The sequence below is a fragment of the Armigeres subalbatus genome, unplaced genomic scaffold, assembly GCF_024139115.2.
Source record: "Armigeres subalbatus isolate Guangzhou_Male unplaced genomic scaffold, GZ_Asu_2 Contig1268, whole genome shotgun sequence".
In the NCBI taxonomy this organism is placed as follows: domain Eukaryota; kingdom Metazoa; phylum Arthropoda; class Insecta; order Diptera; family Culicidae; genus Armigeres; species Armigeres subalbatus.
The window spans coordinates 16,750-31,812 of record NW_026942032.1 but is presented as its reverse complement, the minus strand read 5'-3'; the positions used below and the strand labels follow the sequence as shown (position 1 = coordinate 31,812).

At 39.7% G+C, this 15,063-nt stretch overlaps 2 pseudogenes; one reads left to right on the top strand and one right to left on the bottom strand.

Annotated features, from left to right (window-relative positions):
• The window catches only part of LOC134202554 (uncharacterized), a 17,157-nt pseudogene extending 3,662 nt beyond the window's left edge, over positions 1 to 13,495 (top strand).
• LOC134202552 (vitellin-degrading protease-like) lies at positions 6,963 to 8,217 on the bottom strand (annotated as a pseudogene).
• Positions 13,496 to 15,063: the final 1,568 nt, after the last annotated feature.

Sequence of the window (15,063 nt, the reverse complement as noted above, 5' to 3'; positions counted from 1 at the left end):
CTTTTTGGTAATTTTTGAGAAATTTCAAACATTCTTTACGAAACTGAGAGTCTTAAGATAATTTTTTCATATAATTATTTATTTTTATTATCCCCTCTTAACCTTTCGGATACCAGCAGGACATATAAAAATAAGGCTCAACCAATGCAATGGTGGAAGGGTACATGAAAGGAGAGAACGCTGATCTAGAAGAATTCTTTCCAGCGATTCATGAAAAATTGCGAAACATTTCAAAGGAAACATTTCCGAAGAAATTCTCAAAAAATTCCGATGACATCCTCAATGAATGGATTTTTAAGGAATTCTAAGAAATTTCATGGAATTACTAAAGAAACTTCCAAAAGAGTTTTCAAGGATTCTCCGAAGGAGAAAAGAATTCGTGAACAAAATCCGAAAGCATTCTTAAGCAATTTCCGAAAATCGTGAGATTTTCTGAAGAATGCAATGAAAATTCTTAAGAATTTTCGACCATAAAATTGTGTCAGAAATCTTCGAAGGAATACCCAAATTCCTAATTCCTAAATAATCTTCTAAGGTTTAAAAAAACTTTCGGAGGAATTATCAAACAAATTTCTTGATTTATTTCCAAACTAATTTCTGGAGTATTTTTCGAAGGAATTCATAAATGAATGTTTAAACGATACTCACTGAATATTCTCAGAAATTCCAGGAACTTGAATGTTTGAGAAATACCTGACGTTTTAACTAATAATTTACTAAATACTATGCAGCGAGGCGACAACGCCCCATTCTGATACAATGGCTGTGAATAAGAAAATAAGAAGCGTTTTCAACTGAGGCCGTAATATTTCCTCAGCAATATTTGATTTGCTGATGCTCAGCAAGTGGTTTGAACAGTTATATTCAGAAATTTTGATTTTAAATTACTTACTCGGAGTCGGAACAAAAAAATCGGTAAAGCATTCACAGTTGAGATTTAATTATTTTGCTAAATCAATTTGTCTTATAAGTCAACTGTGCTAGTAGCACAAATCTAAAACAATGAAAACGATTAAATAAATTGATTTAAATAAATAAAAAACAACTTAATTCACCGAGTAGTGATACTCTCTTTCTGCATTTAGCCAAGACACCAACTATATGGTGCATAATATTCGATGTATCATTTTCTTTATAACTTTTAACCCGTTTCGGTCTGACCTAGAAATCAAAATTGAAATAACCCGTGTAGGCTCATTTTCGTCCGATTGCCATGAAAATTTCAGGGAAGAAGCGTCATCATGTCTCATTTTTGGTACATGACTTGATTTGACATGGTGCCAACTGGCCGGATTTATAAGGGGTCCGGGTCAGATGCAGTCAAAAACAGGTCTTTTTTTTTAACCATTGATAAATGAACGAAAGTGACCAGAATGTTGATGCAAACTGGTCAATCATCTCTGACCAGCATCAGAAGTTATTTTGATACATTTGAATCACCAGGACATGGTTCCGATGTTCCGGGAACCTGGTTCCTGGGTATCCTGGGTGGTGGACACTTTCAAGTGAACACAACCCAGTCTTGCGACATATCAAACTTCATGGTTTTGGAAGAATCCATAGATGGGTTTTGGAGGTTTTGGACACATTGGCCACACGGAAGTGCTCCCGGATCCTGGTTCCTCAAGGAAGTGGACAACTCGATTAGCACCGAAACCCATCTTGCGACATATCAAACTCCATGATTTTGAAAACAAGCTCATATAGATGAGTTTTGAGAGGTTTTGGAACAGTGGCCACGTTCGAAGTGTTCCTGGAGCCTGGTTCCCTAGGAAGTGGACAATTTTATTAGCACGAAACCCATCTTGCGACATATCAAACTCCATGATTTTGAAAGACAAGCTCAATAAATTAGTTTTGAAAGGTTTTGGACATTATCACATCCGGAAGTGTTCCGGATCCTGGTTCCCCAAGGAAGTGGACAAATTCTGATTAGCACCGAAACCCATCTTGCGACATATCAAACTCCATGATTTTGAAATACAAGCTCAATAGATGAGTTTTGAGAGGCTTTACATTGGCCACGTTCGGAAGTGTTCTCGGAGCCTGGTTCCCTCAGGAAGTGGACAAATTTGATTAGCACCGAAACCCATCTTGCGACCCATCAAACTCCAAGTATTTGGAAAAACAAGCTCAATAGATTTTTGAGAGGTTTTGAGCACATTGGCACGTCCGGAAGTGTTCTTGGGTGCCTGATTTCTTAAGGACGGACAAAGTTCGATTAGCACCGAAATTTAGCGGCATGTCAAACTCCATGGTCTGAAAGACAAGCAAAATATAGAATTTTTGAGAGATTTTGGACAATTGGCCTCGTTCGAAAGTGTTCCTGAGAGCTCTTCCCAGGGAAGCTAACAAATTTCGATAAGCACCGAAACCAATCTTTACAATCAAACTCCATGGTTTTGAAAGACAAGCTCAATAGATGGGTTTTTGAGAGATTTTGACACATTGGCCACGTCCGGAAGTGTTCCTGGAGCCTGGTTTCAGGGAAGGAACGAATTTCGATTAGCGCCGGAACCCATCTTGCGGTATGTCAAACTCCATGACTTTAACAAGCTCAATAGAGTTTTGATAGGTTTTGACACACTTGCATGTCCAGAAGTGTCCCAACCTGGTTCCCCAGAGATGTGGACAAATTTTGATTAGCACTGAAATATCTTGTGCATATTTACTCCATGATTTTGAAAGACACGCACAAATACATGATTTTTTGAGAGTTTGATATACGATTAACGAAACCCATCTTGATATAAAATCCATGATTTTGAAAGACAAATTGAATACATGATTTTTTTGAGATTTTGACACATTAGCCGACCGAAAGTTGGTAACCTGGTTCCCTAAGGAAGTAAACAAATTTAGATTAGTGCCGAAACTCCATCTTGTGGCGTAAATATCAAAGAGTTTGGGAACCAATCAAATTTGATCGCTTCGCTGAGAGAACCAGGCCCGGAACACTCCTGAACGTGGCCAGTGTGACCAAAATCTCTCAAAATTCATGTATTGTGCTTGTCTTTCAAAAACGGAGTTGGACATGCCCCAAAATGGGTTACGTGTTAATGAAATTTGTCCGCTTCCTGAGGGAACCAGGATCCGGAACACTTCCGGATGGGCCAATGTGTCCAAAACTCCCAAAACCCATCTATTAGGATTCTCTTCCAAAATCATGAAGTTTGATTAATGTGTGCTGGGTTGTGTTCACTTGAAAAGTGTCCACCACCCAGGGATACCCAGGGAACCAGGTTCCCGGAACATCCGGAACCATGTCCTGGTGATTCAAATGTATCAAAACAATCTTCTGATGCTGGTCAATGATGATTGACCACGTGTATCAGCATTCTGGTCACTTTCTGTTCATGTATCAATGGTTTTAAAATGACCCGTTTTGACTGCATCTGACCCAGGACCCCCTTAATAAATCCGGGCCGGATTACATCATGCACAACCAAGTCATGTACCAAAAAATAGACATGATGACGCTTCTTCCTGAAATTTTCATGGTAATTGACGAAAATGAGCTCACACGGTTATTTCAATTTTGATTTCAGGTCAAAAGTTGTGCAACTCGACTTACAAATTCAATAGTGATCAACTAGAGTTTGTGCCGTCGAAGCAATTGTATCCGGCCACAGAAGCTTATGAACCACAACAAACCCATTTTGCGAGTCACCTACAAATTTAGGTACCCGACTGAATGAGGCCTTGGCTTAACGAAAAAAATTCCAAAGATCAATTTATAATATAATAGACTAATCAATGACAGTTTTCAAACATAATACAACCAACTTAATTAGACGGCTATTGAGGGGCTAATCAAGGTATTAATGGCGAAGTACACTTACAATAAACATTTGGTTTTATTCAAGTGTAGGTGTAACTTACAGAATAGTTTGGTGTGTGTGTAGCCGGTCGGTAAAACTGCGTCGTTTACACGAATCGACTGGGGCAAATGGAAAGACCCTGGGTTCGGCTGGGTCTAACGTGCGGGTAACTAGCGTCCGGAGGCTTTGACGGATATGTTCAGCTGGTTGAGAGACACTCGGCGAAGCTGACTTCAAGGGTTCGACGTCACGGGGTTCGAAAAGCCTTCCGATGGGTACACGGTTGTCTGTAACCCGGATTCGTCCTCTGTACGGACTTCAGTTCCGTAAACAATCAGGAAGGCAGATTGAAGTGCTCGATTCCTTGGACCTTGACTCGGCGTCCGTTTCGGTTCGTTAAGGGTCCTGATTTGATATGGATTTTTCTGCAGGTCAATTTTTCCACTCTCAAATACGTGCCTATTATAGCTACAGCACAAACCGTATAATACAACTTTAACTCTACTACGTATTGCTTACGGCGTTCTATGGAAAGAGCGCTATCATCGCATACACCTTACAGCTTACCCTTTTTTATGAAATTCCTTTGCTCATAGTCCTATTCCAACTCCGACAAGACGTGTTCTGTCCTCTGCAGCAGTTTTTCATGTTTTGTGTAGTGTCTATGTTATACAAACTTGTTTTTAATTCTTTTTGAGGTATATATTATTTATTGGATTCCATCTAAATATTCTAATTTTATCTAACGTGCATGTCTTTTTTTTTTATTATTTTAATTGTATATGTATCTTTTATTTTAGCATAGATTATTTTTAAACAATATTTATTATTTACCCATGCTTAATGTTTATTCGGTATGCAATATAGGATTTTATGTCACAACTGTAACACAGTTTAGTATACCTTTTTATCGCATGGGTCAATTCAAACCATTGTAAACACCAACAAACATTGAGTCGGATAAAGCGCTTATTTAGCGAAAATAGCCTTCTTCAGCCAAAAACAGCTTATTCAGCTTAAATTGTTTGTTGGGACGTTCTCATCCAAAGGAAACTATTATATAGAGGCTGGAGGACTTTGGAATGCGGACGTTATTGGGGCTGGGTATTATTTAGAAAACGACTTGAATCCTTTAGACAATTTAAATTCTATTATTTAGTCTATCCGAGGTTCTTTGACATTGTACATTGCTCCGAAAACCGATTGTCCGAACTCCTCAAAATAAGCAAATTCGAGAATAACATTTTCCCGGAAACAACAATTATATTTCCTGAAAATGATACTTTCCGACACACATATCCCAGAATATGACATTTCCTGAAAATGACATACCCTGAATGAAGCAGGCCATTAGCATAACACTATTTGGTAAGGTCATTTGACATGAAAGAGATTTGGGATAATTAAGAACAGCATCAGAAAACCCTTTCAGAAAACATATTTGATGGGTATAAATCAACGATAAGTCTCGCTTAATTTTCAAGGATCTAGTAATATTTATGAATTATTTGAATAGCGCAATCAACAAAACAACATGATAGCTATTGATTGCAGTATTCAAATTAATTCATAAAAAATGTTACTTAGTTATCTATCATAGTTTGGCAGAAAAGCAACGATTAATGTACACTGGATTCTGTTTTTACACGATTTACATTTTCTCAATTTGCTCATCCTGAATGTTTAACGCACATAAAATATCTGTGATTTTTCTTTGATTTATTCTGAATTTTTAAAACATGTTTCGAAGAGTTTGGTGATAAATTGAAGTCACACGACTGAAAATACGAGCGTAAAAAAATCGTGTAAAACAAAATCCTGTGTACTTCCTTTTGATAGTGGATGTGATTGCTTCTTTAAAAGCAGATTCGCCCGGAATAAGGTAATGGTGGATGGACTCTTCTTTAAAATATACGTTTGCTCGGAATAAGGCATCGGTGAATGGTTTTCCTTCTTTAGGAATATACGTTTAGCCGGAAAAGGCGATTGTGGGTTTATCCCTTCAAAATCAGTCAATGTTTCCAAAAGCCTTCTTCAATTGATAAAGTATCAATAGGTAAACACAATTACCCTGTTGACCATTTGGTTTTATCAGACAGATAGATTCTGTTATATTTGGCAACTTAACGTCAAGTCACGGAATAGGTGAATATAAAACGGTCTTAACGACGCCTATTCAAAAAAAAATCCTAACCATCTTTTTTGCAATGTTATTACAACGTCCTCTATTATGGATTTTCGTTCCAGGTGTCCCCAGAGACCAGCAAAGGTATCCCAGGGGTACGTCCAGGTTAAAACCGCTGATCTAGAGTATGCTCCCAGGTTGCCACGATGGCGTTCTGAAGATCCGTAAACATGATTAATTTCTTCACTTATTTTTAGTGACGAGATTTTTCTAAGACATTTCTAATGGAAATCTGAGAGTAGAATCAAAGTTTTTTTCACGTGCGACGGTCTCCCCGAAGATCCAGAAGGCTGAAATGGTGAATTTTTAAATTTGTTGCCCTCTCGTCGTTGTTTAGTGGGGTTGTGCATCAGAATTTCTATATTTTGTTAAGAGCAGTGCGATAGTTATTCTTCTATGACCCCAGAAAACTATCGGACTGCTTTCCGAGAAGTCCGAAACCATTATACTTAACAAGTGGATGTCAGCTTTTCCCGTTCTGCAAGAACATTGACAAATCTCTATGATTTTTTTTCTTATTATCGAGACTTTCAGCCCGAGGCTGGCTCGTCTCGTAATATCTCATGGTATTTCGAGAATTAAAAAATAAATTCTTATACAATTAGCCATACTCTATATAAAATCGCCCCATTATGTGTACTTATAGTACAAATCAGTATGAGGAACATTTACTTTACCAAGAATCTTTGCGAACTCAGTAGTTCATTATTTGTGCATCTTCACTGATTTTGGTCAATCACATAGTAAACCATAGATACCTACATGTAATCAGTCAAAGTTGTTAGCCAGGCTAGTTAACGATCTAAACTCAATCTCATGGATTCCGGATATGCAATAGTTGAATTGTTGTATTTTTTTACAACATGCGAGCGCCGTGTTTCTATTGAATTACTGAACTCTCATGTTTTTTTTATAAATAACTTCTATAAATCGATGGCATTATATTAACAGTTTTATTACGTACAAATGCATGAATCTTTAACTTGTTGTTAATCCAACGCAGAAACTTATTGACCCTCGTGTACATCCAGGATAGTTCTTTTGTGCGCAAGCTCTTCCCAGGACACAATTCCAACCAACTCGTAACGATGCGTTTCATTGTTATATACCTGAAGGTCCACCCGTCTCCTAAAACGTCCGTAAAAATAATACTCACGATGATCAATCCATTAAATCCACTCATGACACGAGTCTCTCCGCCTTCTTGTACCGCACAAAGCATCCGATTGGTGACCCTAACAACAATAACCCGCCCTCCGGCACCTTGAATTAGTCAATATCGGCAACTCCAGTTCCTGTAACGTATGACAACCCTCCGTACGCAGTTTTACCCCAACCCGTAACGACGGCCATCTTCCCATCACAAGGCGTCATTGGTCTGAGGCAAACATATCGGTACCAGATGATCCTCCCGATCGTTACCGGGAAGGTTAACTCATCAGTGCAATGTCATTGTTGTTGGACAACCCACTGTAGAAGAACGTCTTGATGGCTTTGACGCTCCGTTCCACCGAGTTCTGTCGTCGGTTGGGTGCGGTTGTGCACCAGAAGTTGAACACGGAAGCGGGCTGGACTCAACCGGAATACGCAGTGCGCAGCCGTGAGGATAAGCGATCCGTTATCAGTGAACCGCCACGTAAATCGGTCCCGTAGTACAGGGCTCCATCCAGGGTAGGCGTTCTCCTTGCTGGTTGATCCGCCGACAATTTTGCCCAGTGAATCTCGGTTGCCACATTCTGGGATAAAAAGCGTTGAGCAATAGTTAGAAATAGAATATTATAAGAGTTTTAATATTGTACTCACTGCACTCAGTACAATTCAATTTGCGAAACGTGGCTCCTGTTCTAATCCATCCTCCGTTGTATCTGTTGTCCAGCTCTCGGTTACGTCCGTAGTCCTCGTATAAATCCGTTCATCCGTTTGAGTCTACTGAATAGAACAACATCGAGAACACATAACGGACACAACACAAACACTCAAACGCTTCGATTTTCATAAATTGGAATCAGATTTCATTTGATTGCTTTTTAACTCTCTGCTTGTCCATGGCTGTCGCTTCAATGGAAACGACAGTGGTGATAGCACTACTTTCATCTGATTTATGATCCAAGTGAACTCAAGAGCATAAACCTTTGATGTTACCAGAACACTTAAAACAGCAATCACTAGTAACCATTTTCTTCCACTTTTATGCTGACAATCCGTGCTCATTTTCTCCCAACCGAGCAATCTCTGTCCAATATATAATTTGATCGGAGTTCTGACCGGCGAAAACTGATATCCACCTGTGTCAAAAGTAAACGCATATCATGCGCAGCATCCACTTGTGGTCGTATAGTCATTCCATTGCCCGATGCTTTTTTTTACATTGGTTGTGGTGTGACGAATGACCAATAAAACAGGTTTTAAAGCTGTTCTTCCGCCATGCGTTTATTGACGGGCTTAGATAGATGCTAACATTGAACACGAATTATTTGACCATGCTGATCGCATTCGTTTGCGTGTGGTATGACGATGGCTTACGGTACATGTGCTATGCAAATGAACCGTTTGTTTGCGACATATTCGAAAATAGACTCAGAGGTAAAAAGTATAGAGGAAGATTGTGGGTAACATCGTTACTGGAATATGTTTTGCTTTTGCTGGCGAGGACGGGCTGGTAGCTAAATGTCGACGCAAAATTGATACGGTTTTCAGTTTTAAATGAGAACAAAAGGAACCGTGTCACTACGCGCCACCAATCGAAAAATTGGTACTGCAAAACCTCTTTTCGCCCAAAACGGGGAGCGTAAATGGAATCAGAGCGTAAAAAGAGGAGCGTTGTTTGGAATTTTGAACGTAAAAGAGGGAGCGCTATTTGGAATTCGGGACGTAAAAAAGTTCGCAATCTTTTAGGTAAGCAAAGTTTGATATTTAACTCACTTTTAGTTAAGATGTGTCTTTTACCAATGTAAAGGTCGTGTTAACTGTTTCGTTATCATGGTCGTCCAATTGTTTGAGTGCTGAGGCCTGAGATGTTCTTGAGATAATCGTTGCAATAGAAAATTGCAACGATGTTTGTCTAAAATGGAATTTTCTTTGTTGGCATGTTGCAATGTCTCAATATTAGAAATTCTATGTAGTTCATTGGACTATATACGGAGACAACTTCAGAATAATTTTCAAAATTATATTTTAATCCTCTGAAGTGCATTCTTTCTGGTATTGCAAACCAAGGGCGTAGCCAGAGGGGGGGGGCATTCAGAAATAGGTCTTTGAAATTCAAAAGATTCCAAAACTTATTAGGTATCCAGGATCTCATAATATTTGAAAGTTCAAAACAACTCGAAACATTTCCGGCTCAAGAATTTCCTTGAAAACTCTTCTAGAAGGAACTCTAAATTCTCCGGAAAGCTATCCACAAATTCCTCTGAAAATCGTTCGAAAATCCTTTCGATGTAATTGTAATTTCCCTATCTAGAAACCCCCAAACTATTTTTTTAGGAAATTAATGAGGAAATTTCTTGAAGATTTCTTTTATTCTCTCCAAGTTTAACTTCTAGACATTTCTTCGGCTTTTCTTATAGAAAATCTCCGGCATTTATTTTTGGAATGCATTCAAGAATTCCTTCAAAATTTCACAAAGTTTCTTCAGAAATTTGACGGAAATCCTCCGATTTCGCCACATCTTCTTCTTCTTCTTATTGGCATTACATCCACACTGATAGAGCCGCCTCGCAGATTAGTGTTCATTAAGCACTTCCACAGTTATTAACTGCGGTTTCTAAGCCAGTTCCATTTTGCATTCGTATATCATGAGGCTAACACGATGATACTTTTATGCCAGGGAAGTCGAGACAATTTCCAATCCGAAAATTCTAGACCGGCACTGGGAATCGAACCCAGCCTCAGCATGGTTGCTGTAGCCGTGCGTCTTACCGCACGGCTAAGGAGGGCCCTATTATTTTACTTGTAATATATAAGAAACTCTCCGGCATTCCTCCAGGAACTCTTTCTTTAATTCCTCCGGATAACTTCCAGGATTTTTCCGGGAGTACTTCCGTAAATTCAACAGCGATTTAATACTGGAATTCTTTCCGCAATATTTCAGAATATCCTTCAAAACCCCTAGAAATTTCAGGCGTTCTCCAGGAATTCGTCCAAGTAATTACCCGAAAATTCTTCAAGGTATTTTCCGAGAATTACTCAGATACTTCAAGAATCATTTCAGGACTTCCTGTGGAAATTCTCCGAAGTACTTGTAGGAGTACCTCCGGGCTCCTTCAGGAGTTTTTTCAAGAGTTCCTCCGGAAAATCTCTCCAGGAACTTCCTGGAGGATATTTGCAGGAATTTCACGGGAAATGGGATTTCGGAAGCTCCTCCAGGAGTTTTTGCAAAGAGTTCTCAGGAATTTCTCGAATTTTTCGGAATTGTCCTAGAATGCTTTCCGGGCTTCACTATGGGAATTCCTCCGAAGTAGCTTGTAGGAGTTCCTCCGAAGTCCTCCAGGAGTTTTTCAAAGCTTCTGGGATCTCCAGGAACTTCCTGGAGGATATTTGCAGGAATTTCACGGGAAATGGATTTGGAAGTTTCTCCAGAAATTCAACTCTGGGTATTCCACCGGCTGTTCCTCTGAAAATTCCTCCGAGAGTTCCACCAGTTGTTCCTCTAGAATTCATTCAGGCTTTTTATTCAAGAATTCATTTAGGCTTTTTTAGGAATTTATCTACAAATTGCTCCAGAAGTTCTTCGGAGAATTTCTCTGGGAGTTCCTCCGGAATTCCTTCGAGGTCCTTTAAGAATTTTTCCAGGAGTTCCCGGAATTCTTACGGAAGTTGATTTGGGAGTTCATCCAGGAGTTCTGAAGAGTTCCTCCAGGGTTTCCTCCAAAATTCTTCATGGGGTTAAGATATTCTTCTATTCCACGGCAGTTCCTCGAGAATTTCTCTGAATTCTCTGAATTCCTCCGGAGTCTTTACGAATATTCTAGGAGTTCTCCTCAGAGGAACACCTGAAGGAACTGCCGGTGAAACTCCGATGAATTATCGGTGAATTCCCGGAAGAACTCTGGATGAATTTCGAAGGAACTTCTGGGGAATTTCTAAAGAAACTCCTGGAGAATTTTCAAAGGAACCCCAGGAGGAACTGCTAGTAAAGCCACCAGAAAATTATCGTAAAAAATGTTGGAGAATCTATCTTATAGACAACCTTTGTAGGGTATAGCATCATCATCATCGGAGACAATTTCGGAGGAGCTTCTGGAAGAATTTCTATAAATTCCTAAAGAAGTAAAAGAATCTAGAGAAAAGCCTGAATAAATTTCCGAGGAAATTCTGGAGAAATTTAGGAAGAATTTTCAAAGAAACCCCGTACGAACTGTGATAGAACTACCGGGAATCTCGGAGGAAATCCTGGAAGAATTCCCGAGAAACTCCCGGGGAATTTTGGAGAAACTACTGGAGGATCTATAATCGTTGCCAGATTTAGAACACGGGTCCGAAACCTTAATATAATTAAATGTTATGCGCCAACCGATGCGCGATCTGCAAGATAAAGAGAACTCTACAGTCAAAAATGCCGTCGTAGATAGAATTCCGAGGGTTAAATATCAAGATCTGTTTGGGCGACTTCAATGCGAAGATCGGATCCGAAACTCGAACCATGAGCGCATTATGGGACGCCATGGTCTCGGAGAAATGAGCGAAAACGGAGAGCTGTTCGCAGAATTGTGGTAATAACGAATGGTGATCGGGGATTGCTCTTCCTCATCGACGGTTCACAAGGTCACGGGTCTCCCTGCTGGCTTTACAGAAAATCAAATCGACCATATCTGCATCAGTCGAAAATGGAAACGGAGCCTTCTTGATGTACGGAATAAACGTAGTGCCGATATCGCGTTCGATCATCACCTCCTCATCGGCGAAATACGCCTGCGCATTGCGCGGATTCGTCGGCAGGAGGAAGAGTTGACGACGATTCAACACAACGCCGACTGGAAGGTCAGGTGAAACGGTTCTTCGTTGAAGAACTGGAGACGTGCTGCAGATATTCCGGAAGGTGGCAGCCTGAAGACCAATGGACCGCCATTAAGAATGCTCTTCATCGCCACCAGCGAGAACAATTCGCCTACTACGCAGCCAAAGAGAAGCCAAAGCTGCGATAGAGTGATCGAAAACCAGAGGAGCAAAGTCTTAGCCTCCGTCAACGAAACGCGGCTCTGAGAAGGAAGTAAAACGCCTCAGTCGACGGACAAGCGAGCGTGGGCAGACTCTGGCCGACGAAGGAGAGAGAACCGCCGCAACCGGGGACATTCGCCTCTACTATCTCACGAAGCTTAAGCGCGAAGATGAATGCAACGATGCCTGAGAAAGACGCGAATGATCAGTTATTGACTGACCCAACTCGACCAGCTGAAACTTTTTCAAGTGCCAGCCAGATCACCACCTCGGCACGATTCGCCAGGATCCGACGTATAACACGCGTCAATACCGAAGTTCCATCACTGCTAGAGATTCAAACAGCCATCCAAAGCATGAAATCGAATAAAGCCCCAGGGGCCGATCGACATCACGCCGAGATGCCAAAGCTGACCCCATGACATCCGCTCAACTACTGCATCGTTTATTTCGTAAATCTGGGACACCGCAACTTTCCGGCTGACTGGATGCAAGGTATCTTAGTGAAGGTGCCAAAAATGTGACCTGACTGTGCGATAACTGGCGAGTGTAGTTGCTGTGTACCGTTCCCAAAGTTCTGTGTAAAATTATCCTAGCCCGGATTCAGGAGAAGATCGATGCGACTTCTCCTAGCAATACGTAACTGGAACGAAGTAATAAATGATGGGTTAATAAATTTTATATCGAAGGGGCTGGAGAATGTATATCAGATAAAGAGATTGTTAGAAAAAGGAGTTTTCTAGACAAACTATTTGAAAATACGATGGTTATGGTTGAGAGAGGATTCAAATCGATAGAAATAGATATACGTGAGCAAAAAATAGAAAGTTGTATCAAAGACACGACCGTAAATTGAACGTAGAATTACGTATAATGCGATAGTGGATTCGATCATCATCATTTTGTGCATATTCATGCCGGATGGGTAATAGCAGAAATGTAGGCAATTTACTGAAAAAAGTGAAATTTCAACAATACCTGACGAAATTGATTTTTTCTAAAGTGAAATGCATTTAATAAATTGTTTGCAATAGTTGTATGAAATCTTAGAGAGTTTACTGACTGATTCATACCAAAATCTCCAGAATCCGTTGAAAAACGGCAGAGTTATTGGCTTTTACTTCCTGACCACTTTCGTGACGGTCCCAAATTTGAAATTTTGAAATGACCGAAAGACGTAATTCTACATCAAAATATGTAGTTTAGTAAGGCCGCCAAGCACAACTGTAAGCAAACAAATGAGTCGAGAGGAAGTTTTGTTAAATAAAAGAATTACTAGCTAAGATTAAGAGACTTCCAATTGCTTAATCCTCACGCAACAGTGGGAAGCAGAGTAATAAATGAGTTAGTTCAATCAAAGTTAATTGCCTATATTCCGGGTATTAAATCACCCGACTTGGATATTAATTTACAATGTTCTGAAAACTCATATGTGAATATGTACATTATGTGGAAGATATTGATTTGAAAAATGTATTGGAGGTAACCACTATCCCTTCGATGGGACTCGAACCAACAACCCTTAGTAGGGTCGTGGGTTCTAGTCCTATCGAAGGAAAAGTGGAAAGTACATTTTTCAAATCAATATCTTCCACATAATGTACATATTCACATATGAGTTTTCAGAACATTGTAAAATAAGTTAGATTATTAAGCGTGCATTGTATGTGGTATATGTAATATTCAACCTAATTTAATCAATGAAAAAACAATTTAAAATCGTACAATCATAACTTATTCACATTCATAAGAATATTGTACCAATAGCTTGACAAATACTGCTTTTTTCCAAAAAAAAAATCTAATTTTTGTATTAGAGCTAAACAATATTTCTGGTCATGCGGTACTTCCTTGATTATTATATTATCTACAATTGCATCAGTTTCAAAAATGGGCTTCGCAACACAAATAGAGCTTTTTTTCTTCGACAGTGATCCAATTGCAGCTGTATTTGTGCTAGACATTTTGCCATAATATTGCCTGATTCATTTATATAAGATTTGTTCAAAGATTTCATTGTAGCAGGACATTTGATTTCATAAACAATATTTTTTGTTCTTGACAAGAATAATTCCCCAGGAGATCGTACCATACTTGGAAGACAACACTGCAATATCTTTTTTTTTCTAACTCTTTTCCGCCCTTCATATTTTGTGTCTCGAAAGGTGAGGTGAATCCCATATTATACGTTCAACAAATGGTACAGCGAACGTTTTGCATTTTGAAGCTTCATAGCAAATTGAAGCGTTTATACGACCTATGCGTAAGCGAATGGATTCTTGATTCTCACCCTACTTAAATGAGTTTGAAGTTGCTCGAGAATAGAATAGCTTATTTTGGTTTCACAGTATTTAAGGACAAGCATCTCGGAATCCAAAACAAAATTCACTCGCGTTTTCAAGGGCACAAGGGCTGCTACTGTCATTGGGGCTGCATTCCAGTAACGTTCTACCTCATCTACCTCTTTCATTCCTCCGAAAATTCCACTAAGTCTTCGGACATGATTTGGCACCTTCGAGCACCTCGACGCTTGTCTCCATAATCTTCCCTCTTCAGTTTCGCCTCTCGATCTCGCTTACTTATTCCGTCCTCATTGAGGATAACCTTACCCCGATTTAACAATGGTAGCCGATAGCCGAGTTTTCTCCCACACATTATTTCCTCCGGCGCCACTTTGGTGACGGAGCGAGCAGCTGAATTGTGCGTCCTAACAGCGTTTGTCAACTCTTCATCGTACTTTATTCCAGAAACTACTGCCGTGGCCATGGCCTTGTTGATAAACTTCTTATAGCTTTCAACAAGTGCATTATGTTGCGGTAAATGTGAAGTGGAAAATATATTCAGAATTCCTCGTTCCATACAAAAATTACGAAAATTTACGCTGTCGCTATTGTCGAACTC